Source organism: Panthera onca, chromosome X, assembly GCF_046562875.1.
Source record: "Panthera onca isolate mPanOnc1 chromosome X, mPanOnc1 haplotype 2, whole genome shotgun sequence".
In the NCBI taxonomy this organism is placed as follows: Eukaryota; Metazoa; Chordata; class Mammalia; order Carnivora; family Felidae; genus Panthera; species Panthera onca.
Window position 1 is genome coordinate 60,383,495 of NC_138357.1, and position 13,267 is coordinate 60,396,761.

Sequence of the window (13,267 nt, forward strand, 5' to 3'; positions counted from 1 at the left end):
TATTTCTGGGTTGTCTATTCAGTTAGATTGTTCTATGTGTCTGTTTTTGTGTCATTACCATACTTTCTCAATGATTACAGCTTTGTAGCACAACTTGATGTCTGGAATTGTGATGCCTTCCACTTTCCTTTTATTTTTCAACACTGATTTGGCTATTCAGGGTCGTTTCTGGTTCCATAAAAAATTTAGAATTGTTTGTTCTAGCTATGCAAAAAATGCTGATGTTATCTTTATAAGAGTTGCATTGAATGTGTATATTGCCTTGGATACTATAGATATTATAACAATATATGTTCTCCCAATCCAAGAGCATTTCCATGTTTTTTCAATCTTTTCTTTTCTTTTGTCTTTTTCAATTTCTTTCATAATTGTTTGGCAACCTACAGAATAGAAAAAGATATTTGCAAATATCTGACATATCAGATAAAGATATCTGATATCCAGAATCTATAAAGAATCTATCAAAATCAACACCCAAAAGACAAACAGCCCAATTAAGAAATTGGCAGAAGACATGAAGAAACACTTCTCCTAAGACATACAAATGGCTAACAGACACATGAAAAAATGCTCAACATCACTCATCATCATCAGGGAAATACAAATCAAAACCACAGTTAGATACCACCTCACATCTGTCAGAATGGACAAAATTAACAACTTAGGAAACAACATATGTTGGTGAGGATGCAGAGAAAGGGAAACTCTTTTGCGTTGCTGATGGAAAGGCAAACTGGTAGAGCCACTCTGGAAAACAGTGTTAAAGAAAGTGAAAGATAGAACTACCCTATGGCCCAGCAATTTCACTACTAGGTGTTTATCCAAAGGATACAAAATACTGATTTGAAAGGGCACATGTACCCTAATGTTTGTAGCTGCACTATCAACAATAGCCAAATTATGAAAAGAACACAAATATCCATCGACCGAGGAATGGATAAAGAAGATGTAGTGTATATATACAATGAGATATTACTTGGCTATCAAAAAGAAGGAAATCTTGCCATTTGAAACAACGTGGATGGAAATAGAGTGTCTTATGCTAAGCAAAATGTCACTCAGAGAAAGAAACATACTGTATGATCTCACTCATATGTGGAATTTAAGAAACAAAACAGATGAGAATAGTAGAAGGGAAGAAAAAATAAGATAAAAACAGAGAGGGGGGCAAATCATAAGAGACCCTTAACTATAGAAAACAAACTGAGAGTTGCTGGAGGGGAGGTGAATGGGGGATGGGCTAAATGGGTGATGAACATTAAGGAGGGCATTTGTTGTGATGAACCCTGGGTGTTATATGTAAGTGATAAATCACTAAATTCTATTCCTGAAACCAATACTACACTAACTTGAATTTAAATAAAATCTTGGAAAGAAAAAAATTGAAAAAATAGAATGTTGCCTGTATATAAGAATAATGTGACTCCCTTATAATTCAAAAAATACATGGTGCCTGGGTAGTTCCAAGTTAATAAACCAGATATTTTCTGAAATCCATGGGTGATCCACAAGTACATTAAATTGTGTACATGTGTAATAGTAAAAAAAAAATGGGAGAAGATAATGGGGACCAATGCTAGTAATTAAACAGAAAAATCTAAGAAACATAAAAATAAGAATTTTATTAATATTTATTCATATATAAATCCTAGCTGTTTTAAAAGGAAAAGGTGATTATTATAGTAGAATAGAGAAATCTGAAATTATTTTATCCAGATTTTAAAGCGTTGTCTGGGAAATTACAAAGATTCTGGAAGTTGGTGATACTTTTGTATTGTTAATTTCAGTTTAAAACTCAATATTTTGTTTTTCTTTCAGATGGGAGTATAATTTTAACTATTCATATTGTTTTATAATTACAGTTAGGGTCCTTTTTGAATCATAATAGGGGCACTTATGAAATACATATCATTTGTCAAGCATTGTGCTAGGTATTTTTTATAATAGTCTCCTTTAATCTTCACAATTATTAAATGAAGGGAGTCTTAGTTTACTAATTTTTTATATGAGGATACTAAAACTGAGAGACAGGTTAAGTAACTTGTCCAAGGGTACCCAATAGTAAAAAGCAGAGCTAAGAGTTATATAACCTAAACCATCTGACTACAAAACCTGTGTTCCATTCTCTGTACTAATCTGTCACAAACATAATGAAAATAAGGAGAAAGACAATTTTAGAATGAAGGGAAAGGATTTAAAAAAATCCAGCTAATTATGTAATAGTTAGAAATTGCTGAGGGGTGCCTGGGTTGCTCAGTGGGTTGAGCATCCAACTCGATTTCAGCTCAGGTCACAATCAGGCGGTTTATAAGATGGAGCCCCCCATCAAGCTCTGGGCTGTCAGTGAGGAGCCTGCTTGGGATTCTTTCTCTCCCTCTGTCTCTGCCCCTCCCCCACTTGCATTCTCTCTAGCTCTCAAAATAAATAAATACACATTAAAAAGAAGAGAAATTGCCTGAGATAGACTAACTAGGCAAAAGCTCAAGGTGTGCATGCATGTGTGTGTGTGTGTGTGCGCGCGCGCATGTGATTGATCACTTTGAAGTGGGAAATTTTTAATCAGATACTTCCAAGGTTGGTTCAAGTGTGCTCAAGATTATGGAGATGAGAGTGGCATGGGATATGAGAAACTAAGCAATGTGTAACTTCACAACTTGGTGAGGACCAATTCAATTTATTTTAGTTTAAATGCAGCATCTTTCAGGAAAAGTGACTTTATACCTACCAGAGGTGACACTGATATTGAGTTCCTATAGGTATTCCTGTAGCTTTTAACTCAGCATGAGGCCTGACTATAAGATTTTCTAGTTGTGTAATTCTTAAGGAACTGAGTGCTCCGGGCAGCCATTTTCTTTTTAATAACATAAGATTAATGGGAGACAAGAGAGGAGGTGCAAATAGAATTATACATGTTTTACACATGTAAAACTTGAAATACAAGATGACAGACTTCTGAATAAGGGGGCATATTGTTCTCTGAGTCAAGAATAGACTAAATTAGTAACTGGAATTTTCTTTCTTTCTTCTTTCTTTCTTTCTTTCTTTCTCTCTTTCTAGAAATAATAACAAAGTTTTCTCAGCGTGGGTTTCATAGAAATTCCTTTGATATACTTTCTTTTTTTTATTAGTTTACAATTTTTTTAATGTTTATTTTTGAGACACAGAGTGAGATGGAGCATGAGGGGGGAGGGGCAGAGAGAGAGAGAGGGAGACCCAGAATCTGAAGCAGGCGCCAGGCTCTGAGCTGTCAGCACAGAGCCCCACACGGGATGGAGCAAATGATGGCAATTAACAAACATTGCTCATAATCATTCTATTTCCTTTTAATGATTATTTCTCTTATTTGACAACTCTATGTGTACAGAGATGAAAACTAAATTAATCAAAGAATCTAATATAGTATATTGTGTCATATAGGTATTCAGCATAATTTGTGCTTATGAACTACCTAACAGTGAGTCAATAATTGCCATAAGTGGCTGATAGTGATATCACTCATTGATTTATTCATTAACCTGACAGTGAAGTGTAGGATAAATAGAAAAGGCTACATTTATCCATTCATTTATCTCTTAGACATAACTAGAAAATAAATTCTTAGTGACACAAGTTATACAGAAAGGGTTAAAATGTTATCTAGTTTAAAAGTATGTATATTCAGTAGTGCTAATGCACAAAATGGTTTATCTAATAAAACTAACTAAAGATGGCTGTGACTCCTCCCTTATCTCATCATGTGTATGGTTCTAAAATTTGTGATTGTTCTTTGTTTAGAGAAAAGCTATAGATGTCTCCCATGATAAAAATCCTTTATACTTCAATATTTTACAGTTTTTTTCAAAGTAATTTCATATCCATTATTTAACTTGATCCTCACAATAATGCTATAAAATAGGTAGAACATATATCACAGTGCACTGAATGCTCTGGGGCACCAAAGCAAACTCACAGGGATACCATGGGATAATTTTAATTTTCAAGGGAAACAGTAATATTCAACACTGAGGTAATTTACAGTGTCAACATTTAATATCAATACATTATTTTTGATGATCATATCATTAGAAGTTGGGTTTATGGCAATTGTGATAAAAAAGCAAGTACTGTATGAAATTTAATGTGGGTGGTGGTGTAAAATCTAATTCCACGGTTAAGAAATTGTAATAGTCAGACTCATTTTACTAGCAAGCAATTCTTATTTTTTTTTTTTTTTTAATATATGAAATTTACTGTCAAATTGGTTTCCATACAACACCCAGTGCTCATCCCAAAAGGTGCCCTCCTCAATACCCATCACCCACCCTGCCCTCCCTCCCACCCTGCCCTCCCTCCCACCCCCCATCAACCCTCAGTTTGTTCTCAGTTTTTAACAGTCTCTTATGCTTTGGCTCTCTCCCATTCTAACCTCTTTTTTTTTTTTTTCCTTCCCCTCCCCCATGGGTTTCTGTTATGTTTCTCAGGATCCACATAAGAGTGAAACCATATGGTATCTGTCTTTCTCTGTATGGCTTATTTCACTTAGCATCACACTCTCCAGTTCCATCCATGTTGCTACAAAAGGCCATATTTCATTTTTTCTCATTGCCACGTAGTATTCCATTGTGTATATAAACCACAATTTCTTTATCCATTCATCAGTTGATGGACATTTAGGCTCTTTCCATAATTTGGCTATTGTTGAGAGTGCCGCTATAAACATTGGGGTACAGGTGCCCCTATGCATCAGTACTCCTGTATCCCTTGGATAAATTCCTAGCAGTGCTATTGCTGGGTCATAGGGTAGGTCTATTTTTAATTTTCTGAGGAACCTCCACACTGCTTTCCAGAGCGGCTGCACCAATTTGCATTCCCACCAACAGTGCAAGAGGGTTCCTGTTTCTCCACATCCTCTCCAGCATCTATAGTCTCCTGATTTGTTCATTTTGGCCACTCTGACTGGCGTGAGGTGGTATCTGAGTGTGGTTTTGATTTGTATTTCCCTGATAAGGAGCGACGTTGAACATCTTTTCATGTGCCTGTTGGCCATCCGGATGTCTTCTTTAGAGAAGTGTCTATTCATGTTTTCTGCCCATTTCTTCACTGGGTTATTTGTTTTTCGGGTGTGGAGTTTGAGGAGCTCTTTATAGATTTTGGATACTAGCCCTTTGTCCGATGTGTCATTTGCAAATATCTTTTCCCATTCCGTTGGTTGCCTTTTAGTTTTGTTGGTTGTTTCCTTTGCTGTGCAGAAGCTTTTTATCTTCAGAAGGTCCCAGTAATTCACTTTTGCTTTTAATTCCCTTGCCTTTGGGGATGTGCCGAGTAAGAGATTGCTACGGCTGAGGTCAGAGAGGTCTTTTCCTGCTTTCTCCTCTAAGGTTTTGATGGTTTCCTGTCTCACATTCAGGTCCTTTATCCATTTTGAGTTTATTTTTGTGAATGGTGTGAGAAAGTGGTCTAGTTTCAACCTTCTGCATGTTGCTGTCCAGTTCTCCCAGCACCATTTGTTAAAGAGACTGTCTTTTTTCCATTGGATGTTCTTTCCTGCTTTGTCAAAGATGAGTTGGCCATACGTTTGTGGGTCTAGTTCTGGGGTTTCTATTCTATTCCATTGGTCTATGTGTCTGTTTTTATGCCAATACCATGCTGTCTTGATGATGACAGCTTTGTAGTAGAGGCTAAAGTCTGGGATTGTGATGCCTCCTGCTTTGGTCTTCTTCTTCAAAATTACTTTGGCTATTCGGGGCCTTTTGTGGTTCCATATGAATTTTAGGATTGCTTGTTCTAGTTTCGAGAAGAATGCTGGTGCAATTTTGATTGGGATTGCATTGAATGTGTAGATAGCTTTGGGTAGTATTGACATTTTGACAATATTTATTCTTCCAATCCATGAGCAGGGAATGTCTTTCCATTTCTTTATATCTTCTTCAATTACCTGCATAAGCTTTCTATAGTTTTCAGCATACAGATCTTTTACATCTTTGGTTGGATTTATTCCTAGGTATTTTATGCTTCTTGGTGCAATTGTGAATGGGATCAGTTTCTTCATTTGTCTTTCTGTTGCTTCATTGTTAGTGTATAAGAATGCAACTGATTTCTGCACATTGATTTTGTATCCTGCAACTGTGCTGAATTCATGTATCAGTTCTAGCAGACTTTTGGTGGAGTCTATCGGATTTTCCATGTATAATATCATGTCATCTGCAAAAAGCGAAAGCTTGACTTCATCTTTGCCAATTTTGATGCCTTTGATTTCCTTTTGTTGTCTGATTGCTGAGGCTAGAACTTCCAGCACTATGTTAAACAGCAGCGGTGACAGTGGGCATCCCTGTCGTGTTCCTGATCTCAGGGAAAAAGCTCTCAGTTTTTCCCCGTTGAGGATGATGTTAGCTGTGGGCTTTTCATAAATGGCCTTTATGATCTTTAAGTATGTTCCTTCTATCCCGACTTTCTCAAGGGTTTTTATTAAGAAAGGGTGCTGGATTTTGTCAAAGGCCTTTTCTGCATCGATTGACAGGATCATATGGTTCTTCTCTTTTTTTTTGTTAATGTGATGTATCACGTTGATCGATTTGCGAATGTTGAACCAGCCCTGCATCCCAGGAATGAATCCCACTTGATCATGGTGAATAATTCTTTTTATATGCTGTTGAATTCGATTTGCTAGTATCTTATTAAGAATTTTTGCATCCATATTCATCAGGGATATTGGCCTGTAGTTCTCTTTTTTTACTGGGTCTCTGTCTGGTTTAGGAATCAAAGTAATACTGGCTTCATAGAATGAGTCTGGAAGTTTTCCTTCCCTTTCTATTTCTTGGAATAGCTTGAGAAGGATAGGTATTATCTCTGCTTTAAACGTCTGGTAGAACTCCCCTGGGAAGCCATCTGGTCCTGGACTCTTATTTGTTGGGAGATTTTTGATAACCGATTCAATTTCTTTGCTGGTTATGGGTCTGTTCAAGCTTTCTATTTCCTCCTGATTGAGTTTTGGAAGAGTGTGGGTGTTTAGAAATTTGTCCATTTCTTCCAGGTTGTCCAATTTGCTGGCATATAATTTTTCATAGTATTCCCTGATAATTGTTTGTATCTCTGAGGGATTGGTTGTAATCATTCCATTTTCATTCATGATTTTATCTATTTGGGTCATCTCCCTTTTCTTTTTGAGAAGCCTGGCTAGAGGTTTGTCAATTTTGTTTATTTTTTCAAAAAACCAACTCTTGGTTTCGTTGATCTGCTCTACAGTTTTTTTAGATTCTATATTGTTTATTTCTGCTCTGATCTTTATTATTTCTCTTCTTCTGCTGGGTTTAGGCTGCCTTTGCTGTTCTGCTTCTATTTCCTTTAGGTGTGCTGTTAGATCTTGTATTTGGGATTTTTCTTGTTTCTTGAGATAGGCCTGGATTGCAATGTATTTTCCTCTCAGGACTGCCTTCGCTGCATCCCAAAGCGTTTGGATTGTTGTATTTTCATTTTCGTTTGTTTCCATGTATATTTTAATTTCTTCTCTAATTGCCTGGTTGACCCACTCATTCGTTAGTAGGGTGTTCTTTAACCTCCATGCTTTTGGAGGTTTTCCAGACTTTTTCCTGTGGTTGATTTCAAGCTTCATAGCATTGTGGTCTGAAAGTATGCATGGTAAAATTTCAATTCTTGTAAACTTATGAAGGGCTGTTTTGTGACCCAGTATATGATCTATCTTGGAGAATGTTCCATGTGCACTCGAGAAGAAAGTATATTCTGTTGCTTTGGGATGCAGAGTTCTAAATATATCTGTCAAGTCCATCTGATCCAATGTATCATTCAGGGCCCTTGTTTCTTTATTGACTGTGTGTCTAGATGATCTATCCATTTCTGTAAGTGGGGTGTTAAAGTCCCCTGCAATGACCACATTCTTATCAATAAGGTTGCTTATGTTTATGAGTAATTGTTTTATATATCTGGGGGCTCGGGTATTTGGCGCATAGACATTTATAATAGTTAGCTCTTCCTGGTGGATAGACCCTGTGATTATTATATAATGCCCTTCTTCATCTCTTGTTACAGCCTTTAATTTAAAGTCTAGTTTGTCTGATATAAGTATGGCTACTCCAGCTTTCTTTTGGCTTCCAGGAGCATGATAAATAGTTCTCCATCCCCTCACTCTCAATCTAAAGGTGTCCTCAGATCTGAAATGTGTCTCTTGTAGACAGCAAATAGATGGGTCTTGTTTTTTTATCCATTCTGATACCCTATGTCTTTTAGTTGGCGCATTTAATCCATTTACATTCAGTGTTATTATAGAAAGATATGGGTTTAGAGTCATTGTGATGTCTGTATGTTTTATGCTTGTAGTGATGTCTCTGGTACTTTGTCTCACAGGATCCCCCTTAGGATCTCTTGTAGGGCTGGTTTCGTGGTGACAAATTCCTTCAGTTTTTGTTTGTTTGGGAAGACCTTTATCTCTCCTTCTATTCTAAATGACAGACTTGCTGGATAAAGGATTCTCGGCTGCATATTTTTTCTGTTTAGCACACTGTAGATATCGTGCCAATCCTTTCTGGCCTGCCAAGTTTCAAAGGAGAGATCAGTCACGAGTCTTATAGGTCTCCCTTTATATGTGAGGGCACGTTTATCCCTTGCTGCTTTCAGAATTTTCTCTTTATCCTTGTATTTTGCCAGTTTCACTATGATATGTCGTGCAGAAGATCGATTCAAGTGACGTCTGAAGGGAGTTCTCTGTGCCTCTTGGATTTCAATGCCTTTTTCCTTCCCCAGTTCAGGGAAGTTCTCAGCTATAATTTGTTCAAGTACCCCTTCAGCACCCTTCCCTCTCTCTTCCTCCTCTGGGATACCAATTATGCGTATATTATTTTTTTTTAGTGTATCACTTAGTTCTCTAATTTTCCCCTCATACTCCTGGATTTTTTTATCTCTCTTTCTTTCAGCTTCCTCTTTCTCCATAACTTTATCTTCTAGTTCACCTATTCTCTCCTCTGCCTCTTCAAGCCGAGCCATCGTGGATTCCATTTTGTTTTGCAATTCGTTTAAAGCGTTTTTCAACTCCTCGTGACTGTTCCTTAGTCCCTCGATCTTTGTGGCAAGAGATTCTCTGCTGTCCTGTATACTGTTTTCAAGCCCAGCGATTAATTTTATGACTATTATTCTAAATTCACTTTCTGTTATATTATTTAAATCCTTTTTGATCAGTTCATTAGCTGTTGTTATTTCCTGGAGATTCTTCTGAGGGGAATTCTTCCGTTTGGTCATTTTGGAGAGTCCCTGGCGTGGTGAGGACCTGCAGGGCACTTCCCCTGTGCTGTGGTGTATAACTGGAGTTAGTGGGCGGGGCCGCAGTCCGACCCGATGTCTGCCCCCAGCCCACTGCTGGGGCCACAGTCAGACTGGTGTGTGCCTTCTCTTCCCCTCTCCTAGGGGAGGGATTCACTGTGGGGTGGCGTGTCCCGTCTGGGCTACTTGCACACTGCCAGGCTTGTGTTAGCTGGGGTGGGTAGGCAAGGTGCACGGGGGCTGGAGGGGCAGGCTTAGCTTGCTTCTCCTTAGGTGATCCACTTCAGGAGGAGCCCTGTGGCAGCGGGAGGGAGTCAGATCCGCTGCAGGAGGTTTGGCTCCGTAGAAGCACAGAGTTGGGTGTTTGCGCGGAGCGAGCAAGTTCCCTGGCAGGAACTGGTTCCCTTTGGGATTTTGGCTGGGGGATGGGCGGGGGAGATGGCGCTGGCGTCCGCCTTTGTTCCCCGCCAAGCTGAGCTCTGCCGTCCGGGGGCTCAGCAGCTCTCCCTCCCTTTGTCCTCCAGCCTTCCTGCTTTCTGAGCAGAGCTGTTCACTTATGACCTCCCAGACGCTAAGTCGGGCTTGCTGTCGGAACACAGTCCGTCCGGCCCCTCCGCTTTTGCCAGCCAGACTCGGGGGCTCTGCTTGGCCGGCGAGCCGCCCCTCCACCCCGGCTCCCTCCCGCCAGTCCGTGGAGCGCGCACCGCCTCGCCGCCCTTCCTACCCTCTTCCGTGGCCTCTCGTCTGCGCTTGACTCCGGAGACTCCCTTCTGCTAATCCTCTGGCGGTTTTCTGGGTTCTTTAGGCAGGTGTAGGTGGAATCTAAGTGATAGGCAGGACGCGCTGTGAGCCCCGCGTCCTCCTACGCCGCCATCTTCCGGACCACTAGCAAGCAATTCTTGTTGTATACAAATGAAATATAAATGTTGGTTTTTATTTCCATTCATGCATATTGTTTTTTAAAGGTTTATGTATTTATTTTTGAGAAAGAGAGAAAGGAGGTGGGACACAAGAGAGAGAGAATCCTAAGCAGGTTCTGCACTGTCAACACACAGCTGGCTGCAGGGTTTGAACTCATGAACCACAAGATCATAACCTGAACCAAAATCAATAGTTGGATACTTAACAGACTGAGCCACACAGGTTCTCATTTGTATGCTGTTTTCCCCCCAAAAACCTAAGTTATTAGGGTATATAGTATGTTGCTTAGACCTAATTACTTCGTAAACAGGAATGTTAGATGTTTCTGTAGGTCTAAGAGTACCATGACAAAATTACTAACACACTGAGGTGCCATGAACTGAGAAAGTTTGGGAAACTCCATTATTAATGAAGGACTTTTCTCAGAATCACAGATGAAACTAGGACATCGTTATGACTTTGTGAAAGTGAAGCACAGGGTGCTGGAGGGTAAGCCCGGGTTCAACAACAGACACAATACATTGAAACAGATAAATCTGTTCCTCATAAGTCCTGGAGAAAGTACATGGCACAACTCAAGGGACAGAGAGATCGGTGCAGGGTACAGACAAAAAAAAAGGGCAAGACCTGGGGAACATGTTTTTATTAGAGTCTGTGGGTGGACTGTTTTGGGTTTCCTGGGCTAGAGCAGATTGGTCAGTTCATACTAAAAAGTGGAGCTTTATTAAGCCCAATTAAGGTCTTATCTAGGGGTCACATAAGGCATAAAAGCACTGGAGGTTGAAGATACTTGATGACAAGTGTTGGCAAAGTCATTTCAGGAACTCACATTTGCTTGTGACTCTGTGGGCTGCTCTCTAGGTCATGCACTTATATGATGTGGCTAGTGTCGATTTAAAGTCCTTGAATCCTTCAGGCTGCTTGGTCTAACAAAATGGAGACTGAGGTAGCAATACCATGGAATAGGTTAACTAAACTATCGACAGTCCTTATATTTTGATTACACGCTAATATTCCTGCCTCTATATTATGCTGGCTCTCCTTTGTCCACACATGATGACATCTTGTTTTTATTCTATTTTCCATCACTCACTAAGATGTCAGGTGTCTGCTTTTGCAGTTTTCATTAATGTATTAGAGACTGATAAAGATAGAGATAGTCCATAAATGATGCAAAGATGAAAAATAGGTGCATTTATGTGCATGTATATTGTTTTGCTTAGTGTATTAAAGCTACTTAGAATATAAAAATAGAATAGGTCTCCACCTAAAAGCAGCTTCTCAGCTTCTTCTAGAACCCCTGTCAGGTTAAGCTTACTCATTTTCACTCCAGCCTTCACCATGTCCATCATGGTGACCCAGAGGTCTTACAGAGTGCCCATTTTCAGCCCCCAGGCTTTCAGAAGCCACTCATACATGAGCATGCCTGGTTCCTGCATCAACTCCATGACCTTATCACAGTTGGGCAGTAGAAGCAACTTCAGGGGTAGCCTGGATGCCATCATGAATTATTTTCAGGGGCTATGGCAGGGCTGAAGTATGGAAAACATCACAGCTATCTCAGGGAACCAAAGGCTGCTGAGCCCCCTTAAGGTGGAAGTGGGCCCCAACATCCAGGCTGTGCACACCTAGGAGAAGGAGCAGATCAAGACCCTGGACAAGTTTTCCTACTTTGTTGACAAGATGTGGCAGCTGGAGTAGCAGAAAAACATTCTGGAAACCAAGTATAGCCTCCTTAAGCAGCAAGAAACAGCTCAGAACAACATTAACAATATGTTTGAAAGCTACATCAACAACCTTTGGTGGCAGCTGGATACACAGCCAGGAGAAGCTGAAGCTGGAGGTTGAGCTTGACAACATGCAAGGGCTGGTGGAGAACTTCAAGAATAAGTAGGAGAAGGAGATCAAAGAGTATGAAGACATAGAGAATGACTTTGTCCTCACCAAGAAGGATGTAGACAAAGCTTACATGAATAAGGTAGAGCTGGAATCCTGCCTGGGAGGGCCGACCAAGGAGATCAGCTTCTTTAGACAGCTTTATGAAAAGGAGATCTGTGAGCTGCAGTCCCAGATCTTGGACATGTTCATATTACTGTACATGGACAGCAGCTGCTCCTTGGACCTGGACAGTATCATCACTGGGATCAAGCACCAGTAAAAGGAGATTGCCAACCACAGCTAGGTTGAGGCTGAGACCATGTACCAGATCTAATATGAGGAGCTGCAGACATTGACGGGGGAGAACGGGTATGACCTCTGTCACAGGAAGATGGAGATTTCCGAGATGAACTGGAACATCCATCTGCTGACTCCAGGCTGATATTGAGGGCCTCCAAGGCCAGAGGTCTTCCATGGAGGTCACCATCACTGATGCTGATCATCGCGGGGAGCTAGCCATTAAGGACACCAATGCCAAGCTAGAGAAGCTGGAGGCCTCCCTGCAGTGAGTCAAGCAAGACATAGCATCACAGCTGTGCTAGCACCAGGTGTTCATGAGCATCAGGCTGGCCCTGTACATCAAGATTGACATATACCACAAATTTGTGGAGTTTAGGGAAAGCCAGCTGGCATCTAAAATGCAGAAAATAAGTGTTGATACTAAGACCACCACTACTCAGGCTTAGCTTGGCCTTTGGGAGCCTCACAAGCCCTGGACTCAACTATGGCCTGAGCTCCTTCCAGTTCAGCTTCAGCTCTGGTGGGGGCTCCAGTTCCTTCAGCCATTTCAGTTCCTCCAGGGCTGTGGTTGTGAAGAAGATCAAAACTCATGATGGGAAGCTGGTGTCCAAATTGTTTGATATCCTGACAAAGTGAACAACTACAGTGGTCTCCCAGCCTATTTCTGTGGCTGACATAGAGCCTTTGGGGGAAGCATTTGTGCAAGGGAATGTCAGGAACAGGAGACTTGCCTGAGGCTCTACCCCAGTCCTCAGCCTACCCTTGTGGGGAGTCTACTGCCCTGGGTTCTCCCTCTTGCCCATGCCTCCAAATAAAAACCAATTCAAGTGTCTTTTCCCAAATAAAGTCACAGATGGCTCTTCCAATCCCTTCCCCCATCAAAGTAATAGAATATGCACAAAGTACAAAAGTTCAATAACTT

General features: G+C 40.5%; 1 pseudogene; it reads left to right on the top strand.

Annotated features, from left to right (window-relative positions):
* The first annotated feature begins 11,499 nt into the window (after positions 1 to 11,499).
* On the top strand, positions 11,500 to 12,981 carry LOC145714585 (keratin, type II cytoskeletal 8 pseudogene; annotated as a pseudogene).
* Positions 12,982 to 13,267: the final 286 nt, after the last annotated feature.